General features: G+C 39.7%; 1 protein-coding gene across 1 annotated transcript in view; it reads left to right on the top strand.

The window, feature by feature from the left end:
* Positions 1 to 2,737: 2,737 nt before the first annotated feature.
* The window catches only part of LOC124256649 (A disintegrin and metalloproteinase with thrombospondin motifs adt-1-like), a 43,067-nt gene continuing 18,515 nt past the window's right edge, over positions 2,738 to 27,289 (top strand). The window contains exon 1 of the mRNA XM_046690624.1: positions 2,738 to 2,970. The gene's annotated coding sequence lies outside the window, so the exon portion shown is untranslated. The remainder of the gene's footprint in view (positions 2,971 to 27,289) is intronic.

Below are 27,289 nucleotides of genomic sequence, written 5' to 3'. Positions count from 1 at the left end.
ACTTCCCTTGGAATAAGAGCACGCGAACAGTTGTATCCAATGAGCAGTCCAATCTCTATATTCTGCAGTTCTAGCAGCTTATCAGCAATTCTTTCCAGATGTGGCCATTGTCTTGCTTTCTCTGGACTTGGAATGTGTACACAGTGTTGGCTGGAATGATCACTCTTGAATATGTTGGTGGAAGGGGAATCTGAAGATTGCTATCATATCCTCTCACAGTTAAGTCACATATTTTCCTACTTTCCACAAGTTCGTCCTTTGCCGACATTGTTGACAACATCAACTTCACTTCAGGACCACGTACATTAAGAGCATCACAGGTCTGGTCTATGATGAAGGTGGTATCTCACTGAGTATCTAGTAATGCATAAACTAGCCTTTCAACTTTTGGGTTATCCTTGTGGGATACCCACACGGAGAGGATCATTGAACACTTATCACCACGTTCACTTGCACATCGATGTGCAAAACTAGATGACTTTGTGAGGTTTTCAGACGACGAAGGTTGTGTGGAATCCTTCTTCAACTTGACACCATGTAACATAGTAGGATCAAACTGCGACACCAACACTCTCTCGATCGATGTCCAAACTTAAGACATGCAAAACATAGATTATGTTGCCTTATAAAGGCTTTCCTCTCTTCTAGAGATTTCGTACTGAAATGCCTGTAGTGATCAAGGTCATGGGCACATTTGCAGTATGTACAAGTCATTCTATTGGTCCCACTCCCTTGTGTGGCAAACGTGGTTCTTCTTTGAGGCATCCTGTCTCCAGTTTCTAGTTTCTTAGATTGTTTCTTGGACAATCTTTGTATCAACACCGGGTCACACATTATGTCTGCCTCTTCGGAAACAAAGTCTACGAATTTCCCGAAAGGAGGAAGGAATCAAAGTTTCTCCCCCAACGATACACTAACCACTCGTGTAATTTGTCTACTATCATCGCATTTTCCTTTTCGTCATTCCAGATTTTGAGACTGTCAATATTGTCCATCGCATTGTGACACTGAAAGAGGTAATCCGATAACTTCCTCAATCCCACACCATCTCTACCCTCTATCTTTGGCCAATATTCTAACTTGTCCCTAAAGGCTTTAGCCACATGATGTGAAGTTCCAAATCTTTTGTCTAACCGTAGTTTAGCTTGCTGAAAGGCATCGTGTGTGTTTATCAAAAGGTATCCTGCTACAGCGTTCCTAGCTTCTCCAGAAAGATACATGTTCAAGAAGTATATTCTCTCACTTTGAGGTATACCACGCCTCTCTATTAAAGATTCAAATGCACATTTCCAGCCTTTATACTGGAGAGGGTCCCCTAAAAACACTCCTGGTTCCGGTGTTGGTAGACGTCCAAGGTTAATAGTTTCCACGAATGACTTGGTCAGATTCGCAAACTCGAGTGACATGTCACTTAATTGTTTCTGAGGTATAAAGTATGTTGCTTAAGCATTCAGTTTAGTTGAAATCCTGTGAATCAACAGGGTGAATGGGTGTTTCTGTTTCTGGCAACAAGGGATTATTTTTCATATAATCTTGAACATAGTCTTCAGCAGTCTGAAGTTTCTCCAGTTTGTGCACTTTACCATCATTCACAATAACTTCCTCTCCATACCTGAGAGTTCTTTCTGCAGCCTTTAAAACAACAATTTAGATCTAGCCTCTGCTGCGTCAAGTTCCTTTTATAATTCAAGTTTACACAATTCACGTTTCTTGCTATTTTCAAGATCAAAGTACTTCATTTTGATTTTGACTTCTGCCAAACTTGCAGCCACTTCAGCACGCTTCGAAGTCATACTACCCCTACTACCACGACTAGCATGACTTCCGCCAGTTCCGCTTCCCGCCTTTTCGGACATAATCGCACGTGGTTTGAATTTCACACGAATTACGATTTTCAATAATGTCACGTCAAAAGTTCATCATATTCATTCAAATGTGACAAATACGTACTGTTCACTTCCAAGGATATCCTCCCTAGCACGAATATCCAATGAATAGATGTTTTGGCCTGTTTTGACTGTAGCAACTTTCAGCTCGCACTTCACTTGACGTGACACTGACCGACTCCGTGAATGTTCTTGCAATAGCTGCATAAAGAACGCAAACTTGAATGTCTTGTTTTCTGTTTACTGATCCATTCCCATTGTTACACTTCTTCGCACGCATAATAAGACAATAACTCATAGGTGCGGACCGTCAAAACAGTCAATTATTCCCTTGGATACAAATCTGACACGCATCGCACCCGTCCATCTTTTCTCTAGAGCACACATCGTCACTACCCGTTCAAGGGAAGCAGCTCCACCCTGCTACCAACGCTAGCCGCTAAATAAAATTGCGATCTCGCTGGCTACTGTTACAATCCATATTAGTTATAATCGGGACTTGATATGATAGTTGACACTTCAAAATATGAAGAAAAATTCAAAAATATGTAACTTCTAATATTTATATTTTCCAGCTAAATATATATTAAACCATTTACCTTTAAGAAAGTTCCTTGTCTTGTGAACAGCGTAGTAAGATTGAGTGTAGACACGACAGGACCGTCCGTCTAGACTCGCTCACAAGAGTGAAATGATATGAGTATGGGGGAAATAACCTCTTATATAAAGACAAAAAACATGCGACTATATCCGGTCATGGCTTGCCAGTTCTGGTTACAAAACGTATACTATGTCTGGGCTTATATCACAAGAGCGAGTCACACAGCGAGATGCTGACCTATATTATAGCTCGGGTCTTTCCCTGGCTAAATATAGATTCGGTATTGCACCACAACATGCAATATTAGACACCTATTGTGGTCACGTGACTCTCATTGACCAATTAAAAGAGGGGCTCCTTCGGCTCCTGTTCCAGAACTGTCCTTTTCCTTTCATCATCTGAGAGAACAAGTTGTAGATGTTTTAACGCATAAATTGTAGCTGGGATTTAAAACGTGAGCGGACATCAGGGAATACTGACCAGGTGAGCATACTTTACGTAATACGATCGTCCATGTTTTCCAATCTCCAATGTCCTGTTGCCTTCTCCACGTTGTTACCGGGTAAATAGATGGCATAGTGAAGGTGGCAAGTAAGACTAAACGAGCTTAGACATGGGAGGGTTCAATGAAGGCAGAATCGCAAAGGGGACCGTGGAAACATATCGCAACACATAAACCTCATAACTGAACACAACCTAAATAAGCTAATCAAAACACCACCCATCCAGTATCTTTGCACCCAAATTAAAAATTACTAAAACACAATAATAATAATAATAATAATAAGAGACAACTTGTCATAGCATAATACCGCAGCAGTAAAATGCCGTAAAAATTAATAATATATTAGCCATGCAAAAAAAATGCTTTCTACGATTTAGAATTAAATAGCAGATTTTGGCAACCAAAAACCAGACATAAGCATCAATAAACATAAAACAAAACTTCTCAATATCACACATATTTAATAACATCTAGATTTATCAATGCATTCATTAAAAAGAGACCCCCTGATGTTGCCATATAACACGCCCTGAAACAAACATTAACCTCATCTTCTACACAATTTTTACAATATAAACAATATCTACTTTGTACAGGGATACCTTCATATCGACCTGTTTCAATTTTAATTGGGGCCCCACCACAAATAAACTTGGCAATAGCCGATCTGTAACCTATTGGCAGGTTCCTAAAACATAGCCTTCTGTTCTATAATCTTGTTTAAATCACTTATAAACTCTTTATTTGTTGAGACCACTTTTCCCCTGTACCTTATATAACTTAGAATTTCCAATTTATAACACAGTCATTCACACACATTTTGTACATAGTCACACAAACAAGATTTAAGAATTATATTTGGAACATTGAACAAATAACCTAAGCTAATATCATGAAACTGCTTTCGTACCCTTCTGTTCCAACTGTCACATCCATTTATAGCAAACCTTTCAGCCCAATTCTAAACATACTTATTAACACGACTTGGCCTATTTTAAATTCGGCATCATTGTCTTGACACACTTTTCTGTATTCTGACAATAGGCGGTATCCAACCCAAATCTCCATTGATTGTAACATTAGAGGCATATTTACCAAGTCCTAAATAATATCTAATGTTGTCATGTAAATTGGAATAAGTCTGGGAATGCATACCGCCTAGAGCCTTAATTTGGAAATAAGCAGTCCCGGGGCTCTGTTTGCCGATTTTGCTGCTGTATGTGCCATTGCATGGAAATCTAAGTGGTCTGTAAGCAGTGCACTTTGGTAGTTATTACTATTAACAACGTTCAAAACAATATATACTGTCAACATTAAAAACATACTTCGATTTCTAAAATGGACAATCTTTGATTTTTCGTTATTAATCTCTAATATATTTGAATGACATCATGTATTAAGAGCATCTAACGTATAACAGTATATCAAGCTCCTCTTCACTTTCTGCTAACAGAGCCAAGTCATCTGCGTATGCTAGGGCAGCAATGGTCAACTCATCTGCCTTCACATCTACATTAAGACTAATAAGAGTATTTAACAAATCACTAATAAAATAAAAGTTGAACAACAAAGGCGATAACAAACATCCCTGTTTCAAACCTCGGCTCACCTCGAACCAGGAAGTAAACGAGCCATTCACTCACGCACTATAAACTCCCTTGTATAAAGATTACATAGAGCTGTTAAAATTTTACCGCCAATACAATGTTCAGAAACCTTGTCCCATAGGATACCTCTATCAATGCAATCATATGCTTTTTAAAAATCTATGAATGAGACAAATGTTGATTACTTTTTTTTCTGTTTTCAATAATATATCTGAAAGTTTGAACGTGGTCGGTAGTAGAACGATTCGGTCTGGAACCATTTTGTACATCGTGCAGAATGCCTTAAGTTTCAGTCCATACTTAGAGTCGTCTATTTTACTCACTGCAATACAATTTATAGATGGAACTTGTCAATGATTTCAAACAAGCTTATCTTGTCACTGAAAAGCACATGCTCATTACCGTTTTCTATGACTCGTTCTTCGTTTAATTTACCATTCAATAAAGTACAAAAGTCTGTCTTCCATCTTTGTAGAACTATGTCATTATCTGTACACACAGAACCATTTGTCAACAATTGGCATTGGTACAGACTTACGCCTCTCAGAGCCTACACCCACCCATCCTATTTGTCTCCAGAATTCAATGTCATGACTTGTGCAAAATTCACCTAGACTCGTCAACCTCTCCTTTACATAAGCACGTTTAACCATTAACAATACCAAGTTACAGTAAAAAATAAAAAATATACTCAAATAGTCCGCGCTCGAGAGAGCGTGCGACCTGTTTTGATGAATACAGGGTGTGTGTTGAAAGTACATCGTACCACAATAGAGACGGGCTGTGTCGACATGATATACGTAGGAATGCATGAAAAATGTACGTCTAGCTGGATCAAATTCATCTTGTACGGTCTACAAGTTGTACGCCATGAAAGTGAGACAACCTGTTTGTTTAGAAAAAATAGATAAGATTAGACAATCAGCAAGCTGGCAGTGTAGTTTACATTTAGCGCGCAAGAACGAGGTAGTCATGTCACCCTGCATTGACTATAATGCTGAATGTTGCCGAACTTCAAATCAACCGCGCTTGGCAGAGCGTGCGGCATACTTTCTCTAGCTTTCTATTAAAACATCAATGAAAGGTGCTACTTGAAACTATTCGTAAAGAATTATTCAGCCCTGTCCCGGCTGGGATAGTTAAACCCGATGTTAAACCCTTTACATGTAACGTGATGAAAAGTTTAACTTTAATCGTGTCAACTAAAATATGTATACAGTTTTACTTCAGAGCGGGATATTTTAAAAATAGATGGTTTGAAACATAACTATATCAATTAGAAAACTGATTAGTGCAACACCATGAAGGTAGGTTTGTTTGGAAGGAGACAGAAGCAATCTATGTTATTGGCGAGCAACGTGTTTCATGTTTACAATAGTCTCCTCATCCTCTCAGGGGCGGTGGGGTAGCCTAATGGTTAAAGCGTTGGCTCGTCACGCCGAAGACCCGGGTTCGATTCCCCACATGGGTACAATGTGTGAAGCCCATTTTCTGGTGTCCCCCGCCGTGATGTTGCTGGAATATTGCTAAAAGCGGCATAAAACGAAACTCAGTCAGTCAGTCAGTCTTCCTCTCAACCCAGCAGGCCACCCCCAAGTCTCCTTAGAAATAAGCAAGTCAAGATCAGTTTGTGAATAAACCATTCCTCTGAAGGCTTCTTTTCAAGTATCCACGGTTATACAGTAATATCAACCTGCAGTGAATCGGGCAAAATTTCCGTTTGAAAAGAGCGGAAGCTGACTTGAAACGTCAACAGTATAAAAGAAAGCTTGAACCCTGGTAAACTGGACACTTGTATTGGATCATGATGGGAGTGACTACCTGTCTGGTCTGTGGGAAGAGGTCTACACAAAAGATAATCTACAGAGACATTGGAAGCAGATGCACGCTCCAAACGTACCTCCTCCTCTGGATAATGATGCCCCTCCTGTAGGTAGCAACCCTCCTCAAGAGAGACACCTACCTCTTCCTCAAGAGAGACACCTACCTCTTCCTCAAGAGAGACACCCCCTCCTCAAGAGAGACACCTACAAGCTCCTCAAGAGAAACATTCTCTTCCTCAAGAGAAACACCTACCTCAAGAGAGACACCCTCCTCAAGAGAGAGACACCTACCTTCTCCTCAAGAGACACACCCTCCTCCTCAAGAGAAACACCCTCCTCGCCAAGAGGACCAGCAGCAAGAACGGTTCAGGTTCCTGATTCCCTCCAATGTTCTTGTGGTCGGACCCAGTGGCTGTGGAAAGTCTGTGTTTACCTCGCACATGCTCCGACATGGCCTGATCCAACCTACACGCATTGTTTGGTGTTATACTCAATGGCAGCCCTTATTTCAGGACATCACCGAGCAGCTGCCTCAGGTGACCTTTGTAAAAGGAATTCCTTACGATATCTTGGACGAGGATTACATTGATTCTGGCCAACGGAACGTGTTGGTCCTGGATGATTTCCTAGCCGAAGCAAAGCACGACACGCGTATTTCGAAGCTGTTTACTCAAACCTCCCATCACAAGAATGTATTGATCTTTCTCTTGGTACAAAATCTGTTTCCGAGAGGTAAAGAATCGAGAGACATTGCTTTGAACGCACATTATGTCAGCCTGTTTCATTCCCCCATAGATAAACAGCAAATCAAACTCTTCACTCGTAGAATTTTCCCCGAACGTATGGATCACTTTATGGCCATGTATGAAAAGGCTGCTGAAACACCCTATGGGCAACTCACCATTGATCTAAAACCTACCACCAAAGATAAGGATCGACTGCAGGTCAATCTCATAAACGAGGGAAACGGGCGAGTCACAGCTCAGTCTGAACCTGATCTGCCTAGGGACAAGTTGACTACAACAGAATCTCTAGATAGTCCTCTGACTGAAGAAAAGAGACTGCCCCAACATCAGCTCACTCAAATTGAAACCGATTCAGACACGAGTAGTGAGATATCGTTGACTATGGCCACAGATTGCGGGGTGCTGATAGATAACATGCACGATCTACAGCGATATATCAAACATTGGTGTCCGGCCAATAACCTTCAACCTAAGAGAAAGCGCGCCAGACTCGAGAGTGATGATAATGATAGTGACTATGACGACCTATAGTCCATGGGCTGATATAGGTGACCCTCCCCCCCCAGGGGAATTTTGAAGACTGTATTTTTTTGAAAGCTTATCATATGTACATTCAAATTCCAGGTGTTTGCAGGCTGGGTGCAGGGGATTTTTCCCGCAGTGACCCCCCAAAGGGGGTTTCATTGTTCCTGATAAAGGGCAGTTATAAGAATGTATTTTGTGAAAAAGGAAAAAAAACTGATTTTCCCAAATTTTTACCCCCTGGCCCCCCTCTTTGGGGGTCAGGGCATGAAAAATCCCTAGCACCCAGACTACAATAAATCATCTCAAAGTCTTTAAGTATAGCTGTAACATTAATTTGGATCATTTTAGAGCTATTGAAACAAGAATACCTTCTTAAAACAATTGCCCACTAGAAAGTGTAGAAAAACACCTATAAAGTTTATTTTTTCCTTAGACGCAATGCATTTTTCAAAGTAAATGTCTTCCTGTACCTATAACTTATCAATAAACCTTAAATATTTGTATAGATCCTGATAGAAAGCAGTTATTAGAATGTATTTTGTGAAAAAAGCGAAAACTAATTTTCCCACATTTTTCCCACCCTGACCCTCTTTGGGGGGTCACTGCGGGAAAAATCCCCTGCACCCAGCCTGCAAACACCTGGAATTTGAATGTACATATGATAAGCTTTCAAAAAAATACAGTCTTCAAAATTCCCCGGGGGGGGGGGTCACCTATATCAGCCCCAGAAAGGCAGTGGTCTTGCCGTCAAACCTCCTCGTGGGAAGCCAACATTCACTGATATGGAAGCCGAGGTGTGGCAAAATGTAGGCTTACAACGTATCTGGAAGCAGGTGTACGACATGTTTCAGGACAAGATGAAACTGCAGAGGAAACAGTACAAGCGACAGGGACAAACGCAAGAATGGATTGAGAGAAGACTGAAACTGGGGTGGGAAGATCTACTGCGTAATACTCTAATCTTTGCGTGGGAATATACCAAGTACTTCAAAGAGGCACCCCTGTTTCAAAACATGCTACACAGCCTGGGAGATATGAATCCTTCCACGGAGCAATCCGTTCTCAAAAATAAAATCAAACTCCTCCTGAAACCCAAGATGAAAGAGATCCTGCCTTTGGTAGATATGCCGGAAATAGAAAGTGAGACTGAATCTGATAGCATTGCAGAGGATAACGACGGTGATGACGAGGAAGATGACATGGAGGAGAATGTTTGAGAGCATAAATACCGGTCATTAGTATATCAGTCTAACAGTCAGAAGAGAATGCCGAGTCAACGCCGCACGTCTAGTTTGATTCATATTTTGAAACCACCTCATAAACTGAGGCGCTTGAACGATGAGAAACGCCGAATTTCCCTCTGCGTGAGAGGGGTTGTGAAACTGGGACCCCCTGGACGGAAATCGTTAAAGGCAGTGGATAAAACATAGGCTATAGATAACCATTCAACCCTAAAACAGCATAGGAAAGGTGAACTGAATATTCAACAGTGCGAAATGTGTTTCAACACATGGACTTGCTGTTTAAACAATCGCGCCTTGAAGCAGCAGCAAATGTATAGAGTGACTGAACTATTGATTTTAATGTTCCAGAGTGAATCCTATTGTCCATTCGTATATCACAGCTTTGTATTGACCCAATTGACTTGAATCAATAAATGATGTGAATAAATTGCTTGTTTTGTCGGTTTTTGCATAGAATATTATCTTCATATACCTCGATGATAATATATGTAGTCATTAGACAGACATCGACACACACTTCACAGATCTACAAACTTCCCATTCATACCAATACATCTACAAAAGTAATGTCATCATGTAAATTGTGAGTTAAACGCGTCTTTACCTTTACAAGAATGAGTGCATTCCGCACAAACGCTACACCCTCCTGTTATCAATGTGTAACTGTTTACAGTCTGAAAAAATGTTATGTTGACCCTAGACATGTGCGCGGGCGCGTTCATTGATCAGAAATCCGTATTTACGATGTGTTTATAATATAAGCTGCTAACCACACTCATAGTCATGTTTCATGAAGTGGTTAGAGCGGTAATTGATCTATTAAAAGGTGTCATACATTCATGTTCAGATATATGTATAAAATCTACACGCACATACATTCCTACATCACTCCCAGTTGTGAGACTCCCAGTTATGAGACAGTGGAGTAGGTAATTAACAATGAAAATACACCATACCTCCCTGTCTGATAGAATGGATTCACCCTAGCTAATTACTGATTTGCTATGTAACTGAATCTTGTGGAGGTAACCTAATGAAACTTTATAAGATAAATTGATTAACATACTCAGGTAAATGTCTTTAATAATTAAACACTTTGTGTAGGTAACGTCGTGATCAATTTACTCCGTCTCCGAAACTACAAGCTATAGTTTAAGAAATAACTCTGAAATTTACAGTCGAAATGCCCCTTATGCCAAACCCTTTCTACCCGACACAATAAATTTATGGAATGCCCTACCAAATACCAAAGAATCGTGCAGTCTCAAAGAGTTTTAAAACCTAATTGCAAAAACCGAAAACAAGATTTATATTGATCTTAATTATGGCTCTTGTTTTTATCAAATCGTTCACTGCTGCCTCAGGCTCGGATGTAAACAGACATTTAATAGACAGTGCATGTTGCTCTTGTGGATATCAACTATCCGTTATAACCTGGATAATTTTTTGAACGGAAACAAAGAATTCACTCCTTGTGTACACCAGAAAATAGTTGAATCCGTCCAAGATTATATCATCAAGACAACCTTCAAATTTTCACAGGGAAATATTGAAATTAACTCAACAACCTTCTCGTGATTGATTTATATTCCTACACTAGCTTGTTAGACACACACAACTGTAACTCTCTAATTATGACTTCTTAGAAAATAGTTGTATTTGATCTAATCTCTGTGTGTGTGTGTTTGTGTGTGTACTTAAAATATATTTCATTTTATATTTTATGTTGCATGGGAGCGGTGTTAACATAAGCAGTAATACTTCACCAATCCCAATTCATTTTCATAAATAATAATCAAATATGTTTAAACCAAAATGACTTTCAAGCTTCAGCGTTATCATAATTACATATTCCTCTGAATAAATAAAATATTCAATGAACTATTTCTTCTGTTTAAATATAATCTTTGATAATCTATTTCATTAGTCAACTCATCAATGAACTATGCCTCCTGTGGGTACTGGGCTGGGCTGATCCCACTTTCATTGTAGGGATGTGGAAACACCACCTATGTGCACTGAACCATTAATTAATATGTCTCACAACTGGGAGTTCTCTCAAATGGGAGGACACCCCCTCTTTCCAAATAACAAAAGTACAACACATCTTCCCTAACCTATCAAAAGTACGGTACACTGGTCACACAATGTATGAATGGGAAGCTTCACCGGTAGGCGCGAGGCAGGTATGTTGTCATTGTTATGGGCGATCAGTCGCTTATATCTACTTCACACTAGGATGATACCCATATACAGTACAACCAGAAATTATTGAGAATTTAAAGATTGTAATTTTTTTTTTTTCACTCAATACTCACGTATTAAATGTGAATATTAGCAGAACATAACTCCAGATTCAAAGACAGGTGAACAGTTAGTATTTTGTCAAGTCACCATATGGGCAGCGATGCAGGCTTAAATGTGGCGGGGTATACTACTGATCAAAGAAGTTAGAAAGTCGTGGTCCATGCTGTCCCAATATCGGACCACCTCTTCTTTCATTTCAGCAATATTTGTCAGATTTTTCTTATTGACACTTTCCTTCATAAGTCCCAAAATATTTCTATTGGATTTAGGTCAGGGCTATAGCTTGGCCAATCTAATAACGTCATACTATGGATCCGAAACCAGGCCTGTGAATGCTTTGAACGATGTTTTGTGTCGTTGTCCCGCTGGAAAATCCAAAAATGTCCATAGAACACGTGAGCAGATGGAAGCAAATGTCCCTCGAGAATATCTGTGTACCGCTCACTGTTCACTGAGGGGCGTTGCCCCTAACACAGATATGCCACCCCACACGTTAAATTTCCGACTGTACTTTGGGCGCTGATACAAAGGTGTTTCAGTTTGTTTGGTCCAGAATTTCAGTGTATTAGGAAACAGCCAAATAGAACTTTCATCTGAGAAAACCACATTGTCCCAGTTAAAATTTATATGCTGTAATCACCAGTTCAACCTTCGCTCCTTTTGTTCAGGTTTCATGATCGGTGATGGAATTCCTCGACTTTTCTGCCAACCCATTGCATGCAGCTCAGTTCTAATTGTCTCCTTACAGACAGCCACAGTTCCTCTATCAATCATATCCAGCCTTAAGTTTTCTAAACTCCTTCGTTTGTTTTTAGAAACAAGAATACCAAGCCGCCTCCTGTCACCAACAGTCAATTTTCTGGGCCTACCTGGGGCTCAATGCCATATCCATTTGCAATATTTTTCAAAACACGATAAACAGTGGACAAAGGGATGCCTGTTCTACTTGAAATCACTTTAGCTGATCTGATGTCCTTGTTAGAATACTCTAAAATCAACTTCCACTTTTCTAAATCATCGCTACTGAGGATCACTGAAAATGTCGTCTGCTAGCGAGTAAACAAAGGGGGATAACTCTTCACAAACTAATGAAAAAGGGATTAACGGAGTTGTCTCTCGTGAATGAAACCAAACACTTGATAGCTGGTCAAGGTTGTTTATACTAGAAATCCAATTAAACATATTCCTAAAATTCTGGTCATACTATATAACCGTGGATTATTTATTTCTAAGGTGACTGTTCTGGTTTCCTGGGGACATAAACTCATAAACGACTGTGAGGAAGTCTACTGTAAAACACTGAGTTGTCCCTCAGTGCTGCTTGTGTACATTTCAATGTTAGCAAACGACTGTGAGGCAGGCTAGATTGTATACTGTAAACAGTCTGAAGCGAACTAGTTTTAGATAAACTACATCTAAGGATGTCAAACGCTTGACTATAGCACATGTGCAACTCGTGTTTGTTTTATAGCGACACTGACAAACACGCAACTACTTAAACTATAGTATCATACTATACAAGTCCTTCAATTCAGATATTATGCACGCACCTGCGGGTTGCATTGACTACCGCGCTCAGTCATGCGTGTCCTCACTGAGCACTCAGTACAGTTTGTGAAACTATGGTACAGTCTGATCACGCTCTCTAAAATGCGATGCTATGTACAAGTCTAACCGTAATTTGTTATTTTCAAATCTTCACTGATATTTTGCGAGTATGTTTGTTTTATTTTTAGTAACTCTTTTCTATCATTATATTGTATGAGTTGACCACATTATACGCATTTTGAAAATCGAAATGTATAAACTATGTGCTCTCTGAGATTAAGGATGAAGATCGTAAACATGAAACACGTTGCTTGCCACTAACATGTCTTATAGATTGCTTCTGACTTTTTCCTGACACTAATCAGTTTTCTAAATGACATAGACTAAGTTATGTTTCAAACCATCTATTTTTAAAATATCACGCTCTGAAGTAAAAGTGTATATATATTTTAGTTGACACGGTTGAAGTTAAAGTTTTCATAACGTTACATGTAAAAGGAAAATCTAGCATAAAATAGCATTTAAACATCGGGTTCAGCTATGCAAGTGGCATCCGTGAAGAGCCACCTCCTCGTGGTGGGTGCTGGGTAACGCACGCTAAGCGCTCTTCAAGCCACGTTGTGGACCCGGGGGTATATTTGGTGCACCAACCTGTTTGCCGTGGGTTGCGCCCCTGTGTCGGTGGAGGACGGTATTCTGGTGGTTGAGGGCACTGGTTCCAGGAACAGGGTTCCTTTGCCCAACACACCACTTCGGCCCTGACTTCACCTAGAAGGGTGGTAGAACTGGCCCGGTTCTATCAATCGGCTGGTCACGCCAAGAACTGTGTATAGGCTATATGTATATGTCATTGCACAAATTTGATTTGGAATTGTTTTAATTTCGGTCTTGGCCTACTTGTTTATCTAAAACGTTTGTAATTTTGAAATATACTGTTATGAACTTTGCCTTGAGTCTTATGGTGGAATTATTAATCTTTTAATTCTTCTGCTGGAGTATATCATCCGGGTATCCTTGGTGCTGCAAGTTGGAAATCCACTTGTTTTTAGCATTGTCCTTGTGATACTCCGTGGTGGGTGGGGAGCTCGGATGATGAAATCTTACTAACTAACCATGGCTTACGAACAAACCCCCCCCACACACACACACACACACACACACACACAAATGAAAACAAATGACCAAGCGTCAACTTGACACTGATCCTGTTGAAACCCGTGAAGATCCGGGGTAGAACAGGTCTTCAGCAACCCATGTGCTTGCCATAAAAAGGCGACTATCTTGTCGTAAGAGGCGACTAACGGGATTGGGTAGTCAGTTTCGCTGACTTGGTTGACACATGTCATCGGTTCCCATGTGCGCAGATCGATGCTCATGCTGTTGATCACTGGATTGTCTGGTCCAGACTCGATTATTTACAGACCGCCGCGATATAGCTGGAATATTGCTGAGTGCAGCGTAAAACTAAACTCACTCACTCACTATTACTGGCCACGTTTTCTTGTACTTGAAACAATTGACAAGACACCTTTGAAGTTGAATCCTTTTGCCGTAGCTAAAGGTGTACAAGGCATTGCCGGTGACGTTAAGAACATTAAGCGATTAAGTTCCTGTGCTCTGCTGGTTGAGTGTGCAAAAAGGCAACAAGCCACCAACCTTATGAGTACTGATTCTTTTGTCGGCATTCCATTCACGATCTCAGGTCACAAAACACTCAACACGAGCAAAGGAATGATCAGGGATCGGGATCGATTGTTTGCTGACATGTGGGATCAAGGCATACTGTATGTCAAGCGTTTCACAGCCCGTAGAAATGATGCAACTATAAAAACAAATACGTATCTATTTTCTTTCTCTTCACCAAATCCTCCAAAATCACTAAAAGCAGGATACTGTAACATCAACGTTGAAATGTACATTCCAAACCCTCTTAGATGCTTCAAATGCCAAAAGTTCGGTCATGGGGTTAATACTTGCACATTGTCTGTTGTGTGTGCTCACTGTGGTGAAAAGACACACACAACAGAAGATTGTGACAGCAATGTTAAGAAATGTGCAAACTGCACTGGTGACCACTCATCATTCTCTAAAGAGTGTCTGGAAGCATCAAATGGAGATCAACAAAATAAAATTCACCCGAAACATTAGTTTTGCGGATGCCAAAAAACTGGTCCAAAGCTCTGAACATAAAGAAAGCTATGCTTCCGTAACCAAAACATCGTCGGAAGCAACAGCAAGAGTAACAAAATATTCTGCCAGCTGTCAAACCAAATTGACTTGGGTTACATCAGAAGCTCCTTTGATTTTCTCATCTACAATATCTACTCAAACGCCAGAATCACCTCCCTGTACGTCTGGAATCCAATCAGTAGCATCCTCTGATCGTGAGCCATCTTCTTAATCAACACCTAAATCTTCACAAATCGTTAAAACCAAAGACAAAAAGCCAGATGCTTTGAAACAACTAAGTGGCAGAGCCCCAAAGGGGTCAGAAAATATAATTAACTTGTACAACAAATATGGATCACTTGAGGACATGGACGTGTCCGAAAACGTCCGCTCTGGGGCACACAGCTTGTCGCCCTCGAAAACTGTGTGGGGTAGATCCCCAATTAATCCGCCTAAAAGATAGGTCTACATAACAATATCGTGCAGTGGAACTGTAGAGGACTCCGGACAAATTTGAATGAAATACAGCTATTAATCCAGGATTTAACACCATCTGTGTTCTGTCTGCAAGAGACGTATCTGAAACAGACAGATAATTTTAACTTACGTCAGTTTGAAACGTATCATTATTTTTCCCCTCCAGGAGATAGAGCCACTGGAGGTTCTACTATCCTTATACGACAGGATGTTATTCACAGCCCTGTTACACTTAGCACTAATCTCCAAGCTGTTGCAGTGCGACTTACTCTGGGTGTAGCATTTACGTTATGCTCTCTGTATATTCCACCTTCATCGAACCTTCAGCTGACTGATCTTCAATCACTCTATGATCAACTCCCAAAGCCATGTGTTATTATGGGTGATCTAAACGGTCACAACCCACTCTGGGGCAGTACTAACACTAATACTAAAGGCAAAATACTGGAAGATTTCATTTCCAATAATGACCTGTGCATATTTAATGATGATTCGAGAACCTATATGCATCCTGCAACTGGCACTTATTCCTCTCTGGGTTTGTCTCTTGCAGATTCTAACCTCCTGACTGAATTTGATTGGTCTGTTCATAATGACCTTTGTGGAAGTGACCACTTCCCAACTATCCTTTCAGAAATAACTCCATCTGATTCTCCATCGTGTACAAGATGGAACTTTTCGAAGGTTAACTGGTCTTTATATCAAACTATATGTAAATCGATATTGCGACCTGAATGTTTCAGTGATATAACTGATCCCATTCAAACTTTTGCTGACTTTTTAAAGCAAATAGCTGATGAGTGTATACCAAAGTCCTCTACGACTCCACATGTACAAAAAACATGGTTTAATACAGATTGTAGACAAGCCAGAAAAGTGAGGAAAAGGCAAAGTGTTATTTCCGCCATCATCCAACTGTCCATAACTTAAATGAATGTAAAATACTCAATGCAAAGGCGCGTCGTACCTTTAAACAAAACAAACGAAAATCTTGGAGAAAATATGTCTCAAAAATTAATTCACGCACTCCAATGTCTAAGGTATGGAACATGGTTCAAAGAATTAATGGCAAAGGTTCAAAATCTGTTACTGACAAGTCTAAAATTGCAAATAAAATTGTTGAAACTCTTGCCAACAATTCATCATCGGCAAATTATGTCCCTGAGTTTCAGAGATATCAGAAACGACAGGAAAAGACCAAACTTAATTTTGAATCAAATAACGGTGAAGATTATAACGAAGTGTTTTCATTACATGAGCTACATACTGCTCTTGAGCAAGCTCATGACACTGCAGCGGGTGATGATAATATACATTACCAGCTACTGAAACACTTACCTGAACCAAGTCTGATGACACTTTTAGATATCTTTGACCAAATATGGACGTCTGGAGAATTTTCTCCTTCGTGGCGTAATGCCATTGTAGTCCCAATATCAAAACCTGGCAGGGATCATACAGATCCGTCTAATTACAGACCGATATCTCTAACTAGCTGTGTCTGTAAAACCATGGAACGTATGGTGAATAATAGATTAACTTGGTATCTTGAAACCAATAACCTTATAACAAATATTCAATGTGGTTTCAGGAAACATCGTAGTACCATTGATCATTTGGTACGCTTAGAATCCTTTGTTAAGAATGCTATAGTAAAAAAACAACATGCTGTATCAATTTTCTTTGATCTTGAGAAAGCTTATGATACGACCTGGAAGCATGGCATTTTGAAGGATTTACATGATTTCGATTTGAGAGGCAGTTTTTTGTTGGTTACCCAGCCACGTTGGCATTTCTGGGAATACCCTGGCTGATCTTGCTGCTAAGGCAACACTCAACAAATCTGTGACACCACTTCTTATTCCATATTCTGATTACAAAGCTAGCATTAGAACTTACATCCGGGATCTGATGCAGAAGAAGTGGGACACCCAAGTAAGTATTAACAAATTACATGAAATAAAATCCCATATTGGTTACACCTACTTGGGTTGTCAATCCAGATTTGAAGAGGTCATCATACAAGATATACTCATGCATACCTATTGAAAGGTGAGGATCCTCCGTTTTGTATCCCTTGCGATGAGAGAACCACGGTCAAGCATGTCCTGCTTGGCTGTGATGAATTCTCCATCATAACATCATAAGGGATAGATATTTTAATGTCAAAACAGTAAAGGACCTTTTTAGAAATGTTAATTATCATTTAATCATTGAGTTTTTAAACGAGATAGATCTGTTAAATGAATTTTTATATATGTTTTGTAAATAGATAAGGTTTTATAATTGGTAGTTTAGATTATTAACTTCGATTGTTAGTGGCTGTACCCTCAAAGGGGGTTGAAGTATTGTAAAATTATTGTCCTCCTGAGAGGGTACGTAAGTCCCAAAACATTTAGAATAAATTTAGGGTTGCCACGCTTTTAATCGTAGAATATGTGTGCTTTTAATTTATGACTAGAATTCTCTTCTGTCGCCAATGGCTGAAGGGATGGTGTAAATCCAACTAGGGTCCATGCAGGTAGCAAATTAATGTAAGTCCCCATGGTCCCTGGTATGGTGATCTACCTTCAGTTATTGGCGATTTATAGCCCATTTTAATACGGTATTGTTTTTCCCCTATAGCTCAAACGTTTTAGATTTAGTTACTAGTTTTACATACATATCTGTGATATTCTAGTTGTTTACTGTCCTTCGTCGGCAGGTTTTTTATAATATACATATATTTCATTTCAATATCAAATGTTCTCGTCACGATATGGCTGAAATATTGCCGATGTGACGTTAAATATTAACTCACTCACCCAGCTATGCAAGTGGGCACAGGACTGAATAATTCTTTACAAATGGTCATTGTCGAGCGCGGGCTATTTGAGTATATTTTTTAATTTTTTAATGCTCAATTCAAACTGGGCTGACAGGTACAATCTGTCTATTCAGGACAGCACGCTGTACAATAGCTCTAGTCATAGCTCTATCCATCACACTTTGCTTTTGTTTTTCACGTCTTATAAAGGGCTTCTTACAAGATTGCATGACTGCATTAAAACACCCACCTTTCATTGACCTTTCCTAACCTATGACGACCTGGCTACATTAACATATTCATGAATTCTCGTGCATACATTAACGGATCAACCGGATCAACCAAAAGGGGTGTCTGTTACCACCTATAATACTACTCACGTTGCCCCATGAGAGACGGATGTCCACACGGGACAGACACATTTGAAATATACCCAAAATACAAAAAATGTATAACATTTCCATTCATCCCATCTTAACACATTCTACAATACATATCCACATTCACACTTCTTATATTACACCGTAGAGATTGGGAATTTAATCTAAGAAGGCAAATATTTCTTCTAACTGTTACTTGGTTGATAGAATTTGCATAATATTCAACATTCAATTGCAAACGTCACTGAATTTCTTTAAAGTACATGAAATGAGAAGATTGATTTATATTACCAAAAATACGCTGTTTATCACAAACAATTATTCTGTTCTTAAAACTATACATAAACTAGGAAATATCTGTAAAGCCGAACCCATAGGAACCTAACAAATATTTAACAGAAGTAGCCCACGTTACTCTACCCGCTAAATTTAGTTTCCTCATAAATATATAACACTGTTTTGGATAACGATCCTCGGACAGCTATAACACCAATAACTTATACATCTGACGTAATACTCCAAATATATATTTAATCTACCATAACCTGCTAAACCTCTATTACTAGAAACCTGCTTACCTACACCAAGAACATACTTGCAAAAGTAGTCTGAAAGATTTCAACCGATTCCTCTCCTCGAATACCCCACCACCCCCACCCCCACCCCCACCCCACCCCACCCCACCCCCGATATCAGATCCATGCAATAACACAGGTTTAACCTTACTATCAAACAACTTGAACATTAACTTTACAGGTATACTTGGATATTTTATAAACAAAGATTTCAAAGCAAAGATTGCCTTACAAGCTTTACTAACAAGGGTAATGTGAGTACACTTTGTCCCAGACAAAAATAGAAAATAGAACACCACGATAGGTGTAATATGTTAACTAATATGTTTTAACTGGAATACCTTTATAAAACCACTTCCTATGCGAACGAAGAAAACCGCCTTTACGAAATACTAGCATCTCCGTGTTATCCATATTCACGTCTAAACCCCAAGAGCTACAATACTTTTGTAATACACTCTTCAAAAAAAGAAACGCAAAACCCAAATATCAATGCAAATTTGGTGTTATTCAAGGACGTGTAGATCAGCGGAAAACAAAGATACATGAATGCAATTTTGTGGAGCAATGCATTGCTATCTTGTCCATATTTCATGAGAATCACAGTCATCACAGTCATTACTGCTGTCCACCAGGTGGTGTTGAAGTCAGTACGTCGTATGACCACTTCCAGCTACTACCACTGCCCGACACCTCCTAGGTACAGATCGAATCAGTCGTTGGATGGAATCCTTCTCCATTCCTCCTGCAGCATGTGGAACAACTGTTAAAGATTCTGTGGTGGAATACGACGTCGACGTACCCGTCTATCGATCTGATCCCAAAGGTGTTCGATTGGGTTTAGATCCGGGGATCTGGAGGGCCAGGAGAGGGAATTGATGTTGTTATTGGCCAGGTAGTCCACGGTGGCACGTGCTGTGTGGGGCCTGGCGTTTTCCTGTTGGAAGAGCTGCCGTTGACGGTCAACAAAGTGAAGGACGTGTGGACGGAGAATCTGGTCGATGTATTGATTGGACAAGCACAAGTTCCGATCTGCGGGTGTATGAGATCTCTCCCCACACCATAACACTCTCTCCACCGAATCTGTCCACCTGTCTGATGCAGTTAGGAGCAAAACGTTCATAACGTCGTCTGTAGACACTGTCTCTACCATCACGTCGCCTGAGGAGATAACGGGATTCATCGCTAAACCATATGCGCCTCCAGTTTGCCAGGTTCCATGGCAGCACCGTGTTACACCATCTCACTCGTCGACGTCGATGTAGTCGTGTCAAGGAGGGGGCAACTTTTGGACGTTTGGCACGTATTCCTACTTCTCGGAGATGGTTCCTGATTGTCTGATCGGACACTATTCGGGCTCCAAACTGTTCTTGTGCTGTGTCCCGGGCGGTTTCGATGGCGGTCACGTAGGTGGGTTACCCGGATGTACCGATCTTGGGCAGGTGTGGTGACTCTAGGTCTTCCTGATCTTGGACGGTCATTTGTCGAATTTGTTTGACGAAATCGATCCCACAATCGAGTTATTGTGCTGGGATGAACGTTGAAGATCCTTGCCACCTCACTCTTTGATTCGCCAGCTTGCAATCATCCAATTGCCTGATTTCGATCGGCAGCGTTGAGACGTCCCATTTTCGTGTACAGTACTTGCGAAGATCGTGGATGAAATTGTGAGATTCATTTGGGTCTTTTATAGTCACATGTAGTACTCATGCTTTGCACGTGAGAAACAATCATTGTGCCTGATATTCGTGCTGCATGACATCCACGCACATCATGACAATCCTGATTGACAAAACCGTTCAAAATCATTTTTGGTTGCGTTTGGTCATGCAGGTTCTTCTGAAACATTCCAGAAACAATGTGTAACCCTAAAAAAATGTTTGAGTTTGCATATGTGTACAAAATTGTACGTATCATTCTTGAATTTCATTTTGCGTTTCTTTTTTTGAAGAGTGCATATCAATCTTCCTTTTGCAAACCCATAACAGTGTCATCAAATAAATTAAGATCATCTGCATACAACAATAACAATAAATCGAAATAGTCTGAACTAATAAAGATACCCCTGAGACCTGATTTCTGTAACATACCTTGAAATTCTGTTATAAACATCGCAAAAGAAATGGGCTCAAAACCCAACCTTGCCGGACACAACATCAACGAATGAGAGAGACGAACAGAAGCTAAAATCTTAAAACTGAAAATAATTACCCCAAATACCTGGTTTAAAAAGCGAATACCACAATCTGTTCTATTGACTGAATCGAAGGCCTTTCGAAACGATATTTTCGAAGGAGACACTTTCAAGTGAACATAGTTTCTACCGTACTATAGCCTTTACGAAATCCAGGTCGAGCTTCTTGAATCTTATCATACCTACATTTGAAGACGATTATTAATGACGATACAAAATAATTTACCCAAAACATCAATAAGCGAGATGCCACGATAATTATCAACGCTATCAACACTACCATTCTCATGCTTGGGAACTATAATACCTTTCGCCCGTTCCTGTGGATATACACCGGAGCTGAGAACATGATTATATATCAACACCAAATAAGGCGATAACAAACATTTAAACAAATGATCATTTCAGTCTTAATGCCATCTGGCCCAGCAGCGTTCCCACGCTTCAAGTCTTTTACTGCTGCTTCAAGCCCCTCTGGAGAGATATCACTGTTTAAAATACAGTCAACATCATTATCAATGTCAATATCAATATCACGACCAACGCAATCCAATCCATCAATATTGTCAAACAATGGTTTAACAAAATCAATCATCTCATCGTTGACAGCTAACCTATATCAGTTATATTACATACACTCGTATAGGTATACTAGTCTGTCCATTGTGTTCACGTTTTAAACCCCATTTTGTGCCAAATTTGGATAAAATATTAATATTCCTTTGTAAACCTATAACTGTGTCAGAAAATAAACATAAATCACCAGCATAAAAAATTAAAAAGAGCTCTAAAACTACCACTTTTGTCAGACGATGTAAGATCCTCCTCGAGTTGCTTTACAATTTATATACATAATGAATAATAATGGTTTGAGTATACTTCCTTGGCGTACACCACATTTGAAATATTCTGACACGTTTTTCTGAAATATTACAATTTCATAGTTTTACAGGAATAGATTTAATGAACACATCACGCACCATTAAAAGCATTTTACCCCGAATATTGTTGTGAGCAAGAATATACAAAAATAGAAATCTATTTACACAATCAAATGCTTTATAAAAATAGAAATCAAAATCTAAACAATAAACTCGACCATTCGACTTAGACAAGTATTGTTGAATTAGAGCTTTAAGAGTAAAAACATTATCAACAGTTGAATAGCCTGAGCGGAATCCAGCTTGACATTATGGATTTAGATCATACACATCAACAAATGATTTCAGTCTTTCATTTAAAATATAAGTAAATATTTTCCCGCATATATCCACGAAGAAAATACCTCTAGAGTTATTAACCTCATTTCTGTTCCCCATCTTGTTAGGTGGTAAGATATTACTCTGTGACCAAGCAGAGGGAATCTCCATCTGTGATTCTTTAACCCTATTCTGAAATACACATTTGGAAATATAATGATTACATTATAAAGTGTGTTTAAAAATACTTCCCCCTTTCTTTTAGTTGTAGGTGTTTTAGAGGTTCAATTCGTTAAAATAATTAAATAAAAACGAAAACAGGAACAACCATACACTATACGAGTGCTGGCTGATATCAAGTACCATTGGAATCAAACGTCATCATCGTAATTGGGGTGTGTTTGTTCGTTTAACAATATTCCAGCTGTATGGCGGCAGCTTGCGAAAGGAGGGACGCTGGGTAGAAGCAATGGATAAGCCTTGGCGTTGAAACTAAAGGTGTCCGAACCACCTTTAGCAAGACTAGACTAGATGTCTATATCAACTTATCCAAAAACTGCTTTCTCGAACTTTACACAACTCGCTTCAAACTGACAACTTCCATTCAGGAAAAGTTTGGAAAGTTTTGGACAAAGTATATCGATTGTATGAATTGCACTGAACGGTAATTTCCAATAATTATGAGCTGGGTTAATATAACTTAATACTGGGTTGCAAACGCCAGAAAAGGACTCCCGTTCATTTCCGCAGTCCCACCAGCCTCCCGCCGGTGCTCAATCCAACCAAGTTGGAGATGGGACTTGTCCCATGGGGACCCGTCTATGAATATCTGACTCAGCAGCCCCACACACAAACGCTAATTATTATCGATAGTTAGAAGACCTTTTCAGAAAACAAAACCTAAATACACCCTGTAACAATCTGCAACACAATGTTTCTACTTCGTATAAGATAGATTCAGAATTGCTTCCTGGTTTGTCCTATTTATGTATCCAATAACATCTCATCGTCATTATCGCCGTCCGGTTTGTCAGCACCGCCGAGGGGAAACACTTGAATAACCTTTCCTGCTAATGTAGTATATAGTGAATCTCAATACTGTTTGACGGGAGCTTTCGAGTAACTTTTGTTCACTTTAAGAGGATTGGTTTGTTCGCCGAAGATCTCTGAGAAGACAAGTTGTAGATTTTTTAACGCCTAAATTGTAGCTGGGATCCAAGAGTGCACGGACGTCGGAGAAACCGACCAGGTGAGAATTTTTTAGGTAATACGATCGTCCACGCTCCCTAATCTCCCACTGTCCTATTGCCTCTTCCACGTTCTTACCGGATTAATAGAGGGCACAGTGGATGGGGGCATGTAAGACAAAACGAGCTTAGGCATGGGAGGGTTCAATGAAGGCAGAACCGTAATAAATGGGGCAGTTTCATAGAAGTAATGGATAAGCCTTGGTGTTGAAACTATAAGGATTGTTGTCTTTTAGCGGCTTTTAGAAGTTGTATAAAGATGTCTGAGATATTATTTATGGATTAAACTTCTGTTTCATTTCCCTGATGAAGTTCACCTGATGAATGAATCTGTAGTGGTCCTGAAACGTTGTGAGGGAAATAAAAAAAGAGTTAATCCATAACAAATATAGGAACAAAGTGTAGGAACAGAAACGCCCGAGCGCTGTCCAACTATACTGCACACACAAGAAACAAGACAGAATGGTGCTCAAGAGTTCACTGGACACAAACACACACCTAACTCTACAAACACCCCTAACACCCAAACCTTCATAGCCTTACGTATATTTCTAATCCGAACGGTCGCATGTAATCCTAGCACCTTCCTCCATTCCACCTACCACTTCTGACAAATATCAGAATTCAAAATTCATACTTAAATAAAAAAACTTTAAAACCCCTCTCAGTTTGCCCTATATTTCGGTCATAATCACACCTTTTTTTTTATTAAACACTGAATGGCCTGATGGGCCTTTGTTCGAAAGACGCATCATGTCGGGAAGCGCACGTAAAATCTATAAATCATCATCATCGTAATTAGGCCATGAGCCAGACAATTTTTTGGTACCACTCAGAGGGACGAAACACTTTTATGGTCTTCTTTAAGTGGTTATGGTATCTATATATCAAAAAAGTATGATGGCCATGACGGTCTGGTAGCTCAGACTCAGAACGAGGCTAAATTCAAGATGACCGCCAAAAAACCCAAAATTTAAAAAAATGTTAATTACAAGCTTTAATCATTAGTTAAGTTCAGTAAATAGGTTGGAAATGAAAAAAGGGAGGTAAAATGGTGCTAACATGATTAAAAAGATTTAATTAATATCAAGTTGTGCTTCTTGATACCTTTAAATCATATTATTCCTGGTTTTGTAAGAGTAAAAATTGTACGTTCAAAAAACGTTTTAAAAAACTTATCATTTCACTTATTCTGAAGACAGCTCTTTAATTTCAAAGAGTGAGAGCAACTTCAAGTTCCTTAATCTGTATAGTGATAGTCACTGTTCCGCATCTTAAACATCAGCTTCATCAGTGTCACTCTTCGGCATGTCATGGTCCATTGGTAAGGCACTGACAACTTCGCAGTTTACAGACTGTTGTGTAATTGCAATAAAAGAACTCAATAAAAGCAACTGGAGCAAGAGGTCCTGTCATTCAGCAAATCTCTATGTGACCATTTTCTTCCACCCAGCCATGACCATCTGTTGCCCGTGAAGTTGGATATTCAGCTTCCAGACATTGCTCCATATTGCAGTTTGATAGTTTGCTCTCGGGAAGGGCATAGATAGACAATCAAAGCAGGATGGAAATTGTTCTTATTCAGTGGCCCCTTTTCTCACTTCAAATAAATGGTAGCGCAATTGATGAACGTCCTTTATGGAAGAAGAGGCGGATTGTGATTGATTGAAGTGAGTCGATCAAACCTGGTGGCACAGTCCACGCATTCCCAAGTTGTTGGAAAGTCTCTTGATCTTGATATTCCTTGCTGTTGACAAAAACGTTTCAATGCATTGACCTTCCCTCTGCCTCCGAAAGAACTGACAGTATCACATACAGTGTATGCGTGTAGTCCAGGAAGGGCCTTGCAAACGCTTTGACCAAACGCCACAGCAACTTTCTTAATATCAATGAATCTTTGGCGATATTTTGTACCAGCTTTGATGTAAATATTGGTTGCCATGTCACTGCCCTTTGCTAAGACATCTGTTTGATCTGAGGAAATGACAACTGATTAGAATTCCTAAGATCCATGTTTAGCATGCAACAGCATCAGTGTGTCTGCGTCTTCTTGTGACAAGGATTCAACTTCAGCTGAAGATTCAGAGGTCATTTTGTAGCACTTGCTTCCACATGCCACACACAGTATGCTGTCACAGTGTTTGGCCCTGAAATGAGGAAGCTGCCAGTCTTGACCAATGAACTGGATGATATTGGTTTTGCTTTCTGCTGAAGTAAAACGCCGTCTCCACTGTCATATCTTGTGTCCTGAAGTAATGTTACAGTCGACTAGGCTGTCCTCCGATCCCCGGTTAACTTACTCTGCTGACTTGATGGAATTGTTATGGTTCACTTCAAACACTGTAACATTGCTTCAGGGCACAAGATACGACAGTGGAGACGGTTTCGTACTTCATTAGAAAGCAAAACCAATATCATCCAGTTCATTGGTCAAGGCTACATGCATACACTGTATGCCATACTGTCAGTGCTTTTGGAGGCAGAGGGAAGGTCAATTCATTGAAACCTTTTGTCAACAGCAAGGAATACCAAGAGACTTTCCAACAACTTGGGAATGAGTGGGCAATTGCCATCCTGCTTTGATTGTCTGTCTATGCCCTCCTGAGAGCAAACTATCAAGTTGCAATAAGGGGCAAATGTCTGGAAGCTGAGTATCCAACTCCACGGGCAACAGATAGTCATGGATTGGTGGAAGAAAATGGTCACGTAGCGATTTGCTGGATGACAGGACCACTTGCTCCAGTTGCTTTTCTTGAGTTCATTTCTTGCAATTACACAACAGTCTGTAAACTGCCAAGTCTTTGTCAGTGCCTTACCAATGAACTGAAACGCACTGTGTCGGGACCAGACTTGTGACAACATGGTATGCGAGGACCATGACGTGCTGAAGAGTGACACTGATGAAGCTGATGTTTATGATGTGGAACAGTGACTATCACAACACAAATTAAGGAACTTGAAGTTGCTCTCACTCTTTGAAATAAAAAAGCTTTGAACGTACAATTTTGATTCTTACCAAACGAGGAAAAAATATGATTTAAAGGTATCAAGTAACACAACTTGATATTAATTAAATCGTTTTAATCATGTTGGAACCATTTACCCCCCTTTTTTCATTTCCAACCTATTTACTGAACTTAACTCATGATTAAAGCTTGTAATTAACATTTTTTGAAAATTGTAGGTTTTTTGGTGGCCATCTTGGATTAAGCCTCGTTCTGAGTCTGAGCTACCAAATTGAGATGTCCATCATACTTTTTTGATATATAGAGGCACAAAAGAATATAAAAACACACTAAATCGTTTGGTCCCTCTGAGTGGTACCAATATGTCCATTTTCGGCTCCTGGCTCCTGGCCTAAATGGGTACCACTTGCGAAGTGTTTTGCTTGATTCTGTTGAAGGCTAAGACAAATGAATAAAAACAAAATGCAAATATTAAAATTAAAAC

This window comes from Haliotis rubra, unplaced genomic scaffold, assembly GCF_003918875.1.
Source record: "Haliotis rubra isolate DU_JTF1 unplaced genomic scaffold, ASM391887v1 Scf633, whole genome shotgun sequence".
Taxonomy (NCBI): Eukaryota; Metazoa; Mollusca; class Gastropoda; order Lepetellida; family Haliotidae; genus Haliotis; species Haliotis rubra.
The sequence above is the reverse complement of the archived record's forward strand: the minus strand, read 5'-3'. Positions and strand labels throughout refer to the sequence as shown.